General features: G+C 34.8%; 1 protein-coding gene across 1 annotated transcript in view; it reads right to left on the reverse strand.

The window, feature by feature from the left end:
• Positions 1–16,499, reverse strand: part of GNGT1 (G protein subunit gamma transducin 1) — a 170,919-nt gene extending 154,420 nt beyond the window's left edge. Inside the window, exon 1 of the mRNA XM_031679609.2 lies at positions 16,418–16,499. The gene's annotated coding sequence lies outside the window, so the exon portion shown is untranslated. The remainder of the gene's footprint in view (positions 1–16,417) is intronic.
• Between the last annotated feature and the right edge of the window lie 256 nt (positions 16,500–16,755).

The following is a 16,755-nucleotide window of genomic DNA, read 5'->3' on the forward strand; positions in this document are numbered from 1 at the left end:
ATGATCAGATTGGATTTAAAAAAATACTCAACTATAAGCTGCCTATAAAAACACAACTTAAATAGAATGATGTAGATTGAATAAAAGGAAAAGGATTGAAAAAAAGATATACCATATTTATGGAAAAATCAAACGAATCAGAATGGCCAAAATTTTTTTAAAAATTGAAGCTGGAGGCTTCACAGTACTTGATTTTTAAATCCATTAGAAAACTACAATAATTAAACCATGTGGTTTTGGCAAAAGAATGGGCATATAAATATATGGAACAGAAAAGAATTCAAATTTAGACCTATACACAAAAGTGCAACTGATTTTTGAGAAAAGTGCAAAGCCAATTCAATAGGGAAATGATTGTCTTCCAGAAATGGTGTTAGAACATTTGGTCATCCATATTAAAAAACATAAGCCTTAATATATATTCCACATCTTCTATAAAAAATGACTCAAAATGAACCACAGACATAAATGTAAAATGTAAAACTGTAAGAGAAAATCTTTGACATCTTGGCTTATGCAACGAGCTCTTAGACATGACAACAAATGCAGAGTTAATAAAAGAAAAATATGATTAAATGGATCATGAAAATTAAAACTATTTGGTCTATGAAAGACAGCCAGGGAATGAAAACATAAGCCACAAACTCAGAGAAAATATTTTTAAATTACAAATCTGACAACAGACTTGTATCTAAAATATACAAAGAACTCTCAAAACTCAACAATTAGAAAACTCAGTGACAATGGACAAAAGATTTAAACAATTACCTCACCAAAGAAAATATACACATGGCAAACAAGGGCATGAAAAGATAACATCATTACTCATTATGGAAATACAAATTAAAAAACAGAAGAAGATGCCACTACCCACCTATTAGAATGATCAAAAAACAAACAAGCAAACAACAATAAAAAATACCTGCAAAACTAAGTTCTTGCAAGAATGCAGAAGAACAACTAGGACTCTCTCACATTACTGGTAGAAATGCAAAATGGTACAGCCACTAAGGGAAATATCTTGGCAGTTTCTTACAATGTTAAACATACTGTTACCTTGTAACCAGAAATCCCACTCATAGGTATTTACGCAAGTGAAATTAAAACATATGTTCGCATGAAAACTTGCTGATAAATGTTTATAGCAGCTACATTTGCCAAAAACTAGAAGCGACCCACATGTTCTTCATCTGGAGAATGAATAATCAAATTGTGTTAAATCTACTTAAAGGAATATTACTTAAGAATAAAACGGTTTACTCAACTTTAAAAACAAGTCATGGTGCCTACAACAACATGTATATTATTTCAAATATATTATACTGGCTGAAACAAGTTAGACCAAAAAGTCTACATACCATATGAATATGACTTTTATTTGACATTCAGGAAAATGCAAAACTGTATGGTTAGAGAACAGATCAGTGGTATCAAGACTTAAAGAAGTAAGCCCGACTATAAAGTGTCAGCCCGACGACATTCATGGGGAGGGTATTAAATTGTTCTGAATGTCATGCAGTGTGGTTACTTGACTGCATTTGTCAAATCTTATAGAACCATGCAACATAAAGACTGAATTTTACTTATCATAAATTTAAAATAAATTTGAAAAGATAATATCCTCTCAAGTTTCCATATGAGCCAAAAAAACTGAGTACAGATTAATATATAGTGGTTTTTTTAAAAAAGAATGAGAAGTCCACTATCTTTAACCCTCTTTATTATTCTAGCATTTCATCTTCTTGAAGAAAAGTAATAGGATTCTTGTCTTCCTTTTGTAAAGACATCAGTGTACTCAGCAGTGTTGCTAAAATACTCTGTCAAAGGGATGGAGGTAGAAGAGAAGAGATTATGTGCTTTTTGATAAATCTTTGCTGCTACATGTGTGGTTGTTCTGTAGGCAGGGGAGCCTGCTATCTTGGTAGTTTTCTGAATAGAGCTGTCTAACAGGAAGAATCAATGAAGTTACTGGCTGATTAATGAGCATGAAAACACAGGATGCTGCTATCTTTATTAACAGTGAAAAAGTAAAGCCCTTAAGAATAAACAAAACAAAAGACATATACCATCAGATTCATTTTCTCTGGCCTTAGCTCATTGTTCTAGGAACCTACTTATATCCACATGGTGAGGAAAAATAAACCTTAGTAAATAATGCATGGGGTTTTTGTTTTTGTTTGTCTTGTTTGGTGGGAAATGAGGTTGTAGTACTGTGGGATCAGACTGATTCAATCCTATTAACATCATCTGATACAATCAATGTTGGCCTATGAGCTTCTCAGTGTTTTCCTAAATCATTATTTACTTTACCCCTATATGTTTCTATTTCTCTTGTCCAGTAGAAGAAAATAAAATACTTCCACTTTAGGTATGTTATGAATCTTGCTAATTCCTACCAAAAGCCACCAGTGTTAGTGGAACAGGCAACTTCGTCACAGTCTTCGCTTGCAAGCCATCCTAAAACTAATTAGTCAAAAGGAAAATCATCAAAGTGAACATATAAAAATTATATTTAACTGTTTCTTTACAATTAATCTGTTCTCAATCCCTCACAGGTCTTCTTCCCCTATGTCCAGGTTATACTATTGTGGCCATGAAAACATTGAGGATAAGAGAAATTGGTGGCACAAAACTAAAATCACAGACTTTGCATAAAGAGTGTATGTATAGACACAAAATCTCTTTCCTTTGCATCAGACCACTCTCATTTAAGGCAATTTCTATAGAAACAAATATAATATTCTAATGATAAGTTTTCTAAACTTGAATAATTTTCTGAGTACCTAAGTGTTGAACTCTAAATTTAGTGTTGATGAATCAATATAAGGATTTATTAAAAGTTGAACAACATGCGATTTTCTGCTTTGGCCTGATTCCCTGAGGAGTACCACAAACACATTAAGACTCATGTTTATGATGAATGCTAGTATTTGGGACCCAGAGATCAAGTAGAGAAGCTGTGCGGCCCACACAGGAGAGAAACATAAGAGGTGATGACCATACAGTGGGAGGACAGACCAATCCCTTAGGCCTAGAGAATAATGGGGAGACTGCGTAGCTAATCTGGAATCCAGTATTCCCTTCAATGTTACTCTGGTAGAAAACTCAAATCTACACTCCTACGTCTCTCTACTTCTGGAATTTCTGTCCACACACCTCCTTCCCCAGTCTCCTTAACCCAGAGTCACTATCTCCTCCCCTTATCCCATAATCTTGTCCCCCTTTCCTATCCAGCTCAATTTCCCATATCAGAACATTTTCAATGACTTAGATCTCAAGGAGTCTGTTTTTACTATCCAGAAGGTGGTACATTAAAGGAAAAGATCAAATATTTCTCCACTAGATTGTGATGTTCTTTGGCAGACGACTTTGAGTATGTTTCCTACAGAAGCACTGCATGATTGTGATATTCATACAATAGTATACCTCAGATATATTTAGACTTGGCCTCACCAAGAGACATAAATATCCTGTATAACATCTTCCCCCAAAGAAAAATGTCTCCCAACTTGTAAACAAAAGATTTACAATCAAAATTTTGGAACCGTATCTATTGTTCTAGTTCAAATTTCAGGTAGTTATATTTATATCTGCATTATTTCTTCATTGCTATAAAACTCTGGGCACTAGGAATAAGGTTAAACCTTTACTAGATCAGTAAGGATAATAGAATATCTACTTTGTGCCATAAGCCAGGCTCTAGAGAAGAGAAAATAAATCACCATCAATTGTTTATCATGTACAAATTTGGCTGTGGTCTGTGCTAGGCCATTTCAAAAGGAACTAAACTAATCTAGTCTCTTCCCTCTGGGAACTTAAAATCAAATATAGGCTATGCAAATAAAGCCACAGCAGTCCAGGAAAAACGTAAATTAAATAAGAAGTACTTACCAGCCAAAAAACAAATTTAATTAAATGGGAGCTGATCTCAGAAGAATAATTCTCAAAGCGTTCTGAAAGGTTACAACACATTCTTTTGCGAGAGTCAAGGGCTATACTGGAGATGCTCTCTTTGAAGCACTTTGCTTTGCCCACCTCCCAATTGTGGAGGACTTTTCCCTGTATCTAGAGCTTTGGGGACATCAAGAGTCCACTCTGCACCTGTGAGAAGAGCATAGCTCTGCTCTGATCCGCTCTTTATTCTCTATGGTCATTTCAGACTCGGAACTCTTTCTTACATTTTGAAAATAAGGCATTCCTTCCACTGTGACATGTTGATATGGTTGAAGGACACAAAGAAAATCTAGCTACATATAAAATACAATTGGAGAAGGGAGGAGTATTTTAGTAGCTGTTTTAAGGCAATTTGATACTAAACCAAAACGGTCAGCGGTAATTTCTTTAAGTTTAGTTGCTATATAGAATCTGAAATCTTACCAAAAAATATTTTGTACTTTGTCACATTAAATTGATTTTTCTATCTTGAATTTTGAATAAATCTTTTACCCATGCAAGATTTGGTAAGAGCATACATTGGGCATTTGAAAACTACTGTATCATTGAGTTATGCACAACTTCTAAATGTTGTCACATTTCATTATATGATATAAAAATTATATTTGTTAATATCTCTAACAATCTTTGGAGAAAATATATCGGGAAGCTGTCAGGCTTATGCTGGTGGATACTAATTTTCACAAGAATCTCTAACTGCATCACGGGCACAGTTTTCAATTGTGTCCGGTAGTTGGTTTGCAATGGTTTATGAGGCCCAATTATCTAGTCCCAGTTCTGCGTTCAGTAACATCAAGTTGGTAGTTTGAAATCAGTCATGCTGGGAGTATTTACACTACAGAAATTGGCTATAAAGCTACAAACTGGGACTTTTGTTGCCCCTGAGGTCTTGTTACACATTTATCAGAAAATCACTGGTTGTTTTCCTTGAGGTGACAGGCTTACATTTTATTGAAGATAAATTTTCTGCCAAGTCCCCTAAAGCCGAATAATAATAGGTTATCTCACAATTGTTTTTTTAAAAAGGAGTGTTCCATGAAAAAGGAGTTTATTCATCTCACAATTCAAACTATTGGATGAATGCTTTTTCTCTAGACAACTATGTACTTTTTTTGTACACAACAGGCTTTATGCATATATTCCCTTCCTTGAAATAGAATAATAAAAAAGATGTTTTTAAGACTCAAAATGTAATAAAATTAATAATTTTTACTGCTTTATCAAAACATTCCTAAGGAGTCAGATGTTTTACCCACCATAGTTTTTCAACACCTGTGCAAATGTCAAGATGGTGGAAAATGCAAATGAGATGTTAGTATTTTTATGAAAATAGTTTTATGAATCCTCTGGAAGTATCTCAATATCCCCAGAGTTCCACAGTGTATACTTTGAGGTGCACTGTTTCAGACAAACAGAAACCTAGAATATTTACTATCAATATACTCTCACTTAAGTCTAAAGAAAATAATGCCTCAAGAATGAAATATAAATATTAGATAATATCAGATGGAGAATTTGATTAAGGGATGATAAAAAATAAAATAAGCATGTGTTAAATGAAAATAAACATGAAAGAAGCATGAATAATAGTAATGTATATGTTGAGGGATTAAATAAGCAAGAGGGTGCCAAAATAGCAAAGAGTAAAAGTATTTAACCCAGGAGAGAAGCCAAATAAAATACAACATTTGAAATTCTGAATTTATTTCAGAAGAGGGACAAGATAACTTTAGACTATTGTAGGTGAAATACGAATGTTAAAATTTTCTAGGGAATGACTAAAATATTGAATATGCTATATATATCTTACATTATACTTTGAACAGGCAAAAGAAAAACTAAAAGAGAGTAAAGGGAGGAAAAAAAGACTGAAAAAGATCATAACAATGAACCTCAGTATATTTGTAATTAAAACTAATAAAAGTCAATTAACTTATCCCGGTAAAAGGGAAATATTGGGGATTTCCACTTTTTTCTGATAGTTTGTAAAAGATCAAGAATAATTGCTGATTGTGATAAAAATGAACAAACAACTGTTTGAACACATCAGACAGCAGCATCGACACCCAGTGCTTGAAATAGCCTAGATCACAGAGAGAATGGAAATACAATGATGTGACTATGACATTCTCTGCTCTTTTTCTCCTTAAAATATTTGCCAATAAGTAACTGCTGTCAACTGAGAGATCTAGCAAAAAGCAGCAACTCTGAACCGTTAACATTCTTACAAGGCTGGGGAGCCAAGCAGAGTTTAATGTTACTAAGCGAGCAAGAATTTGAGGGACAAAGATCCTGGAGTTTAGGAAACTACAGAGAATAAGCCTGACATTCTGCAATGCTTTTTCTCTTGATACATTTTCCAGATTCTACACTTTGTAGGATAATAGATCTAAAAGTTGAAAAACTAGTTCTTTTGTGAAATTCTCCATCCTGACATCTATTTTCTTGAATATCTTAATCACAATTGTTCTAAAGTTCACATAAGATACTTCCAAAATCCAGTTCATCTATGAGTCTTCTTCTATTAAGTAATTTTTCGTTGGTTTGCTTGTTTGCTTTTGATCATTTTTGTCTCTCCGCTTGTCTCATACATTTTTATTTGGATGTTGAACACTGTGTATGTAATATTGTATATTATCTGTTTGTTGCCATTTTCCTCCAAGGGAATTTAATTTTATTTTCTCAGGCTGTTAGAATGGGAATACACCTTACTTCTGACAGAAATATTTGCCTATTGATGAAAAGTTTAAATCAACAGAAATATATAATACTTTCCAATTTGTATATATCTAACAGAATAATTTTAAAAGATATCAAGCAAAAAAAAATGAACAGAACTGCAACAAAATAAGTAATTCCACCATTTAACACTTAGTAATTTATAGTTCATAAAAACAATCTCTGGTAAAGATAAAAATTGAATAGAACTAATAAGTTCAAAATGATGAAAATTATAAACACTATACCATATGTGTATGAAGCCAGTACATGCTTCTTAGAAATAGACGTTTTTAACTGAGCCTAGAACATTTACTAAAATTGGCCAGGCTTTAGGTCATTAATCAAGTCTCAATACATTTCAGTACAACAGACTATTTTCTTATATTAAAATGCAAATGAGACAGAAATCAGTCCCAAACACTAGTATTCATTATAAACATGAATTACTACAAGATATTGAATATAGTTCCCTGTGCTATACAGTATGAACTTGTTTTTTTTATCTATTTTATATATATTAGTATTTGCAAGTCTCAAACTCCCAATTTATCCCTTCCCACAAATATGCTCTCTCTGCTTGATCTGAAAATTCATCTTCTCCTGCCCTGGGACATTGGTGCTCCTGGTTCTAGAGCTTTCAGACTTAGGAAGGAACTTACACCATCAGCCCCTCCCTCACCCCTCACACTCATCATTCTCAAGCCTTCAGACTTGATCTGAATTACGCTGCTGACCTTCCTCTTTCTCTAGCTTGCAGAGGGCATGTTGAGCTTTTCAGCTTCCGTAATTGTGTGAGTTAACTCTTACAATAAATCTTTTGTTGTATCTGTTCATTTTGTTTCTCTTACTAATATACTGTGGGAAGAAATTTTATAGACCTAAATGCTCATGTTAAGCAAAAAAATAAAAAAAGAAAGAAAAGAAAAGAAAAAAGAAAGACTAAAAAGGAATGAGCTAAGCTTCCAATTTAGGTTAAGAAAATCATCACAGAATAAACTAAAAAAAAAAAAAAGTAAAGAGAAGAAATAAAAAGACCACATAAAAAATGAATGAAGTAGGAAAAAAATAAAAAAGATCAATATGGATGAAGAATGTCACCTGCCATATCAGTAAACAAAGGATTTGTGGCCTTCAAGCCAACAGCCACTGCACCCCAGGGGATTCAGGATGGAGAACAATAGGATAATGGCCCTAGAGAGTTAAGGTGCATATCAAAGTAATAATTTCAATAAACCAAACTCAAATTTTTCCTATACACAGGAAAGAGCTAAACTCATTAACTTGACTTTTTTTTTAAATTAACAGTAATCTTTTGATGTTCCAACTATGTGTTTTTTGTTTGTTTTTTTAAAAACTCCTATAAATCCTGGCTCCTCCCTTACCTCTTCTAACTGTCCCCCAGAGCTATCTGAGAGGCAGTCTCCTGGGCTTAAGTCCTCAGTAAATCTGCCAAATAAAACATAATTTTTAACTCCTAGATTCGGCATTTTTTCCAGTTGACGCCAACAAAGCTAAATTTTGGTTCAGTGGAAGACCTAATTAAATTTATAAATCTCAGGCAATATTGTTGAAGAACAAAAAACAACCAAAAATAAAACTACTTAAAATGAAAAAGAATAAACTGTTACAACAAAGATTTACCAGAGACCGTAAGAATACATATGAAAACTTAGCCTAGGGGAAAAAATAACTTCGTTAAAACTGAACATAGAAAAGGGCAGTCCTTAAACTCTTTTTAAAAATTAAATTAGTAGTTAATATGTACCCACAAATAAAACAGCAGATTCAGATGGTCTTAAGGTGAATTCTACCAAAAATCAAAGGCAGTTATGTTCATTGTTATACAAAGTCTTCTAGAGGCTGCAGAAGAAGGTATTCTCCCGAAGTCATTTTATGAGGTCAGCATTATCTTACCCTTAAAAGTGGATAAGAACGTTATGAGAGTACAAAATTATAGACTAATCCCAATTATGAACATAGATCTGAGATCTAAATGTTAACAGATATAATCCATCAATGTGTTTTTAAAAAGTTGTCTTCATTCCAGAAATGCAGAATTAAATCAACATTAGAAAATCTGTTTACGTTATTCTTCAAGTTACATTATATGATGGGGGGGATCAATACAATTAAGCATTAGTTTTTGTTAAAATTAATCTGATAATGGATACCTTCAAAGAACCTAAAAAACCAGTATATTCAATATAAACGTGAAAGCAGTCCTTTAAAATCATGAACAAGACAAATATATCCATTAACACTACTTCAATTCCACATTGTACTGAAAGTACTAGGCAGTTCAAAAGTACAAGATAAGGCAGGTACATAAAAGAAATAAATGGAAGCAAGACTAAATAATTTGTAGTTAATATGAATTGTTTACATAGAAAACCCAAAAGAATGCACAGACAAACTATTAAAGTTAATAGGAGAGTTCAGCAGAGTAGTAGACAAAAGAGCAATATGCAAAAATCAATTGCATTTCTATACCAATAACAAGGTATTAGAAAATGTAATTTAAACAAAAGATTCTGTTTTTAATAGCAACAAAGGCTATAAGGTATTGACAGTACCTAAGAATAAAGCTAACAAAAGATAATATAAAAATACTTTAGGAAGACATTAGAGACTAAATAAAAGAATAACCAGAGCATGGAGATGGAGCTGACAAAAGATGAGGCTGGAGATGTAGTCAGGGCTACATCATGATGGAATTATTTAGTGGTTGGAAATAATTCTGAGAGCAATGAGTATCCATTGAAGGATTTAAGTGGGGATAAATATGAACTGTATTATTCTGTGATCACTCTGGGAATGATAAGGTGAACAGATTGAAGACAGGTAACATTAAGAATCAGGATACAAGATAAGAGGTTTTCTGAGCTGTCCTGTTAATACAAAAGGTGGCCTGAACTAGAGTTTGACATTTGACATTTGACATTTCAAAGGTATTTTTCCGATCCCAAATAGAAGACTGGTGATAATTTGTTTAGTGCCACTGCAAAACTTAATCCTGCCTAGAAAATGTAGCTTGTGGGATTTCTACTTGCACAGTCTTAAACTTGGGTGGAGAAAGTGATGAATTTTAGCTCAAGTGAAAGTAAAAAGCAGAAGCTGGTAAACCTGTAAGCCATATATGACCTCTCTATTTTTTAAACAAAGTTATATTGGAACAGAGTCACATATTAAAAATTCACTTATATATTGTCTGTGACCACTTTCATTCTATATCAGAATTGAATAGTTGTGATGTAGGCTGTATGGCCCACAATGTCCAAAATTACTATTTGGTCTTTTACAGAAACATATGGACAACTTCTGGTGTAAAAAGCCAGACCTCACATGATGAACTGGGAGTGGATTAACTGAACAATTAATTGAACAGTTGTGACTATCTCCTGATGGCAGATTAGCACAAAAGAATATCCATTGTCTTTCAGATTCAGTCCTGGGCATAGTGAATCAGGTTAGGCAACATGACAAGGCAACCTGGGGTAATAGATTATTATACAATTTTTTTTTAAATGAGAGAGAATTAGAGACAGAGAAGGACAGAGAGAGAACCACTGATAATAGTTGCTGGTTGAGTATCTTCTTGATACAGAAAAATAAATTCTTTTCACTGGTGTAAAATAAGGTGTCAGACAGAGTCATCATATCCAGTGTATGGTTTTCTCTTGTCCTTTTAGAATATTTCTCACTCTTATGAAAGATACAAGACTAGTAGTCTTGGAGGCTGTTCCCTTTTTATATTAGGAAAATAGCTGATCTTGGCTGAGGGTATGGAGCTCTTACTATCAAAGTGCCTTCTCTTATAAAGACTCAAAGAGCTTTTACCTTTGTGGCTATGGCACATTTATATCAACTATAGTCACTTCTCAAGGCAGACCTCATCATACAGATATACTCCTCAAGAAATCTTGACTCAATTCAAATAAGAGAACACTTCAAAATTTATACATATATTTTTTTGGCTGTAAGTTACCATTTTCAAGAATTTATATGGAAACCTTGGATCATTTTAAGACTGGGGAAGTCACACTTGTACTATTTATCAAAAAATGGAAAAGTGATGACTCTAGAAATATCATACTGATTAGTTTAACTTGGATGCATCAAAGAATAATTCAACAAACCATCAATTAATCATTTTGCAGTTGCATAATAAAGAACTTGAGATAAAAATTATCACAGTTTTGTGACAAGCTATTACTTTCAGCTGTCCTAGAGCTGCAAAATTATGTCTTTCAGTATTTCAGGAAAAATATCAGTATGTTTATTTTTTATTAAGCAGGTTCACCTCATTTACAAACGTTTCTTTTTATATATCTTAAGGTCTTCCTAAAAAGTTGTATATAAAGAGAACTTCTAATAATATGTGTCAAGAATATATATTATATATACACATATACATGTATATGTTCATAATATATATGTATAATTATGTGTGTGTATATATACATATGTGTGTGTTAGAAATCCATATTAAAATCCTAGTTCTTGCATTGTGTTTTTAGAGGTTCTATAAATTACCTAATGTCTCTAAATTGTAGTTTCTCATCCATAAAATGGAGATTAACGATAGTCCTCATCTTATAGGTTATTGTGAGGTTTTAAAGAGTTAACAAATGTAAAGCTGTCTTTCATTGCCTGGAATATGGTAAATGCTCAAAACAATGTTAATATTATTATGCTGCCTGCACCGGGGAAGCTAACTATGGTGTTTTACTAAGAGTAAAACCTTCTTGATGAAGTCAGTTACACCAATAAAGCTTTCTACTGTTTGACTGAGTTTTGGTTTTTATGTTTGGTATTTTTTGTTTTGTTTTCTTGTTTTTAGGAAATAATTGTTTCTTCAGTAGGTATTCTTAAAGTGGGCTGGCTTTACAAAATATTAGTGGTAGATTGAGCCTTGGACCATAATTACTTGACAATACCTTTTAACAAACATGGCAAATCTATAGCACACATATCACCACATCACTTTCCCTCTAGGAAAGACATCATTAACTAGTGACAACATTTCTTTTCCACATGAGTTCTAATACAAGTTCAGAATATTTCTCAATATATCACTCCTGGAAGGCAAGAGAAGTAGGTCAAAGATAATATACAAGCTGAAATCTGGTTAGCATCCCTGATGGTGCCTGTTAAATTTTCCCTATCTGTATCTTTTATCCTCTAATACTTTCCATTCCCTTTAGTTCTTCTCTTTCACATCTATCTCTTTACCTGCCTAAGTCCTAGGCCTACCAGTGGTTACCACTCACTCCATCATATCTAAGATCCACTGCTAACACTGATATGAAGATACTGTTGACTGAATTTCTGTACTACAAGAAGCTGTCTAGAAAAGCATACCTACCCATTATGGAGTTTACAGTCTAGTATATTACATGAACATTAGCAAATAGCCACATTTAAATTTTTAAATTACATTTGAATTAAATGTTATGAAGGAAAAGTATATAACAGAAGTCCTGACTAAATCTAGCGAGTCAAAAAAGGCTTCCCTAAGGTATTGGTGTTTGTGCTGGGATGCAAAAGATAAACAAGACTTAAACACAAGTAGGAATAGGTGAGAGGTAAAAGTATTCCAGGCAGAGAGGCCAGTATGAGTGAAGGTTTAGGGATAGAAGGAAGTCAGTTTATTTAAAGAACTGAGAAGGGCAGTGATAGGGACCTAGATTGAGGGTAGGAGGAATTGTGGCTAGACAGGTATGCAGGGGCCAAATCACTTAGGGGCACCAGGAGTACATTAAGTATTTGTGACCTCATCATAAGAAGTTGAAAGCATTGAAGAGGTTAAGCAGAAGAGAGGCATGAGTAGGTTTCAGTTTTTAAAGATTATTCTGAGCACCATTTGGTAGACGGATTAAAGTCAGTAAGAATGCATGCAGGAACTCCAAATGGGAGGCTATTAGAGTAGTTCTAATAAGAAATGATAGTAGCAGATTGTATAAAGAAGTGGGGGAAGACGAAAGATATTTAAGAGAGAAAATCAGCAGGGCATTATGATGTATAACACACAACAGGTGAGGAAAAGTGAAATCATGGATGACTCCCAGATTTTTTTTTGTGGAATCCGGGGCATATGCTACCATCACTGAGTCAAGGAACACTGCGTGAGAATCAGGCTTGGGCAGAAGATCACGAGTTCAGCGTGGGGCAAGTTTAGATCGCTACTCATTGAGGTATTCAAATAGTGACAAGCATGCAGTTGAATACACACATCTGAAACTCAAACAAGAACTCTGACATAGAGATATAATTGTCAGTTGCTGATGTAGAGTGACAATTTAAGTTACACTTGTGGATGATATTATATGAGAAGAGAGTAGAAACTGTAATCAGAAATAGCCCTAGAATCCAGACTTGAGATCTCTGACATTTACAGGTCAGGTGGATGGAAAGCAGCCCACAGAGAGGTGAAGTGTGTAAGTAATAAAAACACAATGTGGAAGAACACCAGGAAAATTTAGTGTCTGGAAGCCAAGAAAAGACAGTGTTTCAGAAAAGAAGGCAAAATAAAGCGTGTCGAATGCTGCTGAGGTAAGGTAGGTGAAAGTTTAGATTTCAACATAGAGGTCATTTGGAGATTTTACGTGGGAGCTAAGTGGTGGGGTTGGAAACTAGATCAGACGTAGCTGAAGACTGTATGATATATATGAGGAAATGCAGAGCACAAATTAGAAGAGAACTGAGGGGAGGATGAGGGTTCAAGAAGGCTTGAACACTTTTTTTTGTTTTTTTTTCTTTTTCCAGATGGGAACGACTTGAGCGTATTCATAGTCATGAGAAACAGCCGACATGGAAGGAACATCTGAAATTACAGTAGAAAGGAGAGCCAGACTAAGGTTCTGGGAAGGAAAGGGCAGTGTGAATTCAGAGCACAAGTAATGGTATTAGTCATAGGTAGGAGGAAAAGTACCTCCTCCAACAAGAGATGAGGGAAGAAAGGGAGAAGAGTGCAGATGGAGGTGGGAATGGCAGGAACAATCAGAGGCTGCAGGAAAGGCAGAGTGTACAAGTGTGGGATTTTCCTCACATGACCATCTTGACGTTATCATGGCTTATGTGAAGTAAGTCTAAATTTGTGCTCTAGAAATAATAATACCGAAGCACTCCTTAAAAAAAAATGATCAGGAAACTTCTTCTAATGTGCTCTCAGAAAGTAGGAGACAGAGAGTTCTAACATCTTTTGGTTATTTTAAAACAGCCACGAGTTACTCTTTCAAAACTATAGAAACACTGAATCCTCTTCTAATTGGCAGAGACAGGACAATGTTGGTGTGTTTCTTGCCTTTGCCTGTCAGCTGGTATAAAAAGTTTTGCTCCTTAAAACAGTATGGCCTGGCCTCAAAAGCTGTAAGAACGTTTACTTTATACAGACAACTTCTATAAAACAGTATTTTCCTTTGGAGTTGAAAAGACATGCACCTTTTAAATTTGACTAGAGATAGAGATGTTACAGAGGCAACTTAAAATTTATTTCTGTGGTATGGAGAGAGGGAGAGAAAGAAAGTCGATAAAATAAAGTAATATGTGACTGGGCATGGATAAGGAAGAGTGTTAGTTTTAGGAGGGCTGAGTCACATCACCACTTCCTAACTTTCTCACCAACACGGGACTGGCCTTCGTGAGAAACTACTGTACTGATTTGAGTTTCACCAGACTCTCTTGTCCTTTTTCCTACATCATCTTTAAAGTAACTGGCCACAGTAGGTTTCAATTAGAAAAATCTTTAGTGATCTCACTGCCAATTCATTTTCTGTAATTAAAAAACGGCCAGAAGTTTAAAGGATAATAGGTTTTGATATAGTTGCCCCAGTGTAGCCTGTGAAAAGGAAGTTTCCAAGTATTTTGAGGGCTGAAGACTTTTCTGCTGTTTTCACACAAAGGAATAAGGGCGAGAGTTTCCATCTCCAAGAACTTGGTTACGGAAACTCCCTCCTCCCTTCTGGGGTAGTTCTTCCTTCAGTACCTTTTTAACAGAACAAAATCACATATTGAAACTACTTTACTACATTATGAGGTATTCTCAGTAAATAATTTGAGTACATAACTGATTAGCAGTATCTCATTTTTTTTTAGTTTTCTTTTCTCTCTTTTTTTGTTTAACATTTTTTATTGAGTTATAGTCATTCTACTGTGTCAAATTCCAGTGTAGAGCACAATTTTCCAGTTATACATGAACATACATATATTCATTGTCACATTTTTTTTCTCTGTGAGCTACCACAAGATCTTGTATATATTTCTCTGTGCTATGCAGTATAATCTTGTTTATCTATTCTACATATGCCTGCCAGTATCTACAAACTTTGAACTTTCAGTCTGTCCCTTCCCACCCCTCTTCCCCTTGGCAACCACAAGTTTGTATTCTATGTCTATGAGTCTGTTTCTGTTTTGTATTTATGTTCTTTTTCTTTTTTTTAAGATTTCACATATGAGCGATCTCATATGGTATTTTTCTTTCTCTTTCTGGCTTATTTCACTTAGAATTTCATTCTCCAGGGACATCTATGTTGCTGCAAATGGCATTATGTTGTCGGTTTTTATGGCTGAATAGTATTCCATTGCATAAATATACCACATCTTCTTTATCCAGTCATCTGTTGATGGACATTTAGGCTGTTTCCATGTCTTGGCTATTGTAAATACTGCTGCTATGAACACTGGGGTGCAGGTGTCTTTTTGAAGTAGGGTTCCTTTCAGATATATGTCCAGGAGTGGGATTACTGGGTCATATGGTAAATCTACTCCTAGTCTTCTGAGGAATCTCCATACTGTTTTCCATAGTGGCTGTACCAACCTGCATTCCCACCAGCAGTGTAGGAGGGTTCCCTTTTCTCCACAGCCTCTCCAGCATTTGTCATTTGTGGACTTTTGAATGATGGCCATTCTGACTGGTGTGAGGCGAGTATCTCATTATTAAATTAATAATGAGAGCCTGATGAGGTTTAATTCATTAAATTAGGCTTTTAACTTGTCTTTGCTCTGGGTTTCAGTCTCTCGCCAGCTAAAATTCTCAGTGATCCACTTACCCACTTCTCCCTGATGGCTCCATCCTCATGGCTTCCCCATCTTGAGACTGTTCAGTTACCCAGATCATGACTCACTGGTTCTATCTACTTGATTTCCAAGGAAGTACAGATCTTCCTGCCTAAGTTGTTTACAAGTTACTTTTGCCTTTATATTGAACAGTGGGGTCTGTGCAACTCCTAATAAGTCATACTCCCTCCAGGCACTCTATTCTCTCTATTGCCTCTAATTTGAACATTCAAACATCTATAGAGGCCCAGCAGGTGTCATAAATAGAAAAAAATGGTTGAGTTGTAAGGCAACAGAAGAAGGGGCTATGCCTACTCAGCTCTACCCCAATGTAACCACAGTTTCGCTAAACCTTCTAATTTATCAAGAAAAGCCAGAAATCCAGAGTATGCAAAATATCTTGGGTATTAAATGCAGACAAATAGCTCAAAATATGGTGCAGGTCAAACAGACTTATGCACACATTTGGGCCACTGGTTGCAGTTTTGTTGCCTTTGGCCATCAGATTCATGGAAAAGGGCCAGCTCTGACACTATGGGTGGTTCAGACTCACAGGCCCTTAGGACCCAGACCCACTGATAGGTTATGAGAACAGTGATTGAGCTTAAAGGTAACAAAAGAAGTTGCAATTCAGTCTGCACGTGGTGGAACCAGCAGGGACCTCACTCCAGGGTAAACAAGTACTTACTGGACTGTACAGGTCCCAACTTTCAACAGCAGCTTTGTGTGGTGACAAGGAACAACAGTAGTAAACTACTGGTCATTTTTTCTGATCTTTTGTTTACTTGGTACTTGGAAAGAGGATTGACTCCTCCTTCATCTTCTGATTTCAGTGCCTGAATTAGCCTGTCATGTTCTTGGGAAATTGAGGAGGACGGATATCCTTAAGAGGGTGATGCTGACCTACAATACAATACATTACTTATACAACGAGATATTAAAAATTCATTTAAAACTAAGTATGACTATGTTTGTACACATATTGGTGAAAAAAGTACATCAATAGGAAAAAGCAATTCATTAATA

This window comes from Vicugna pacos, chromosome 7 (assembly GCF_048564905.1).
Source record: "Vicugna pacos chromosome 7, VicPac4, whole genome shotgun sequence".
In the NCBI taxonomy this organism is placed as follows: domain Eukaryota; kingdom Metazoa; phylum Chordata; class Mammalia; order Artiodactyla; family Camelidae; genus Vicugna; species Vicugna pacos.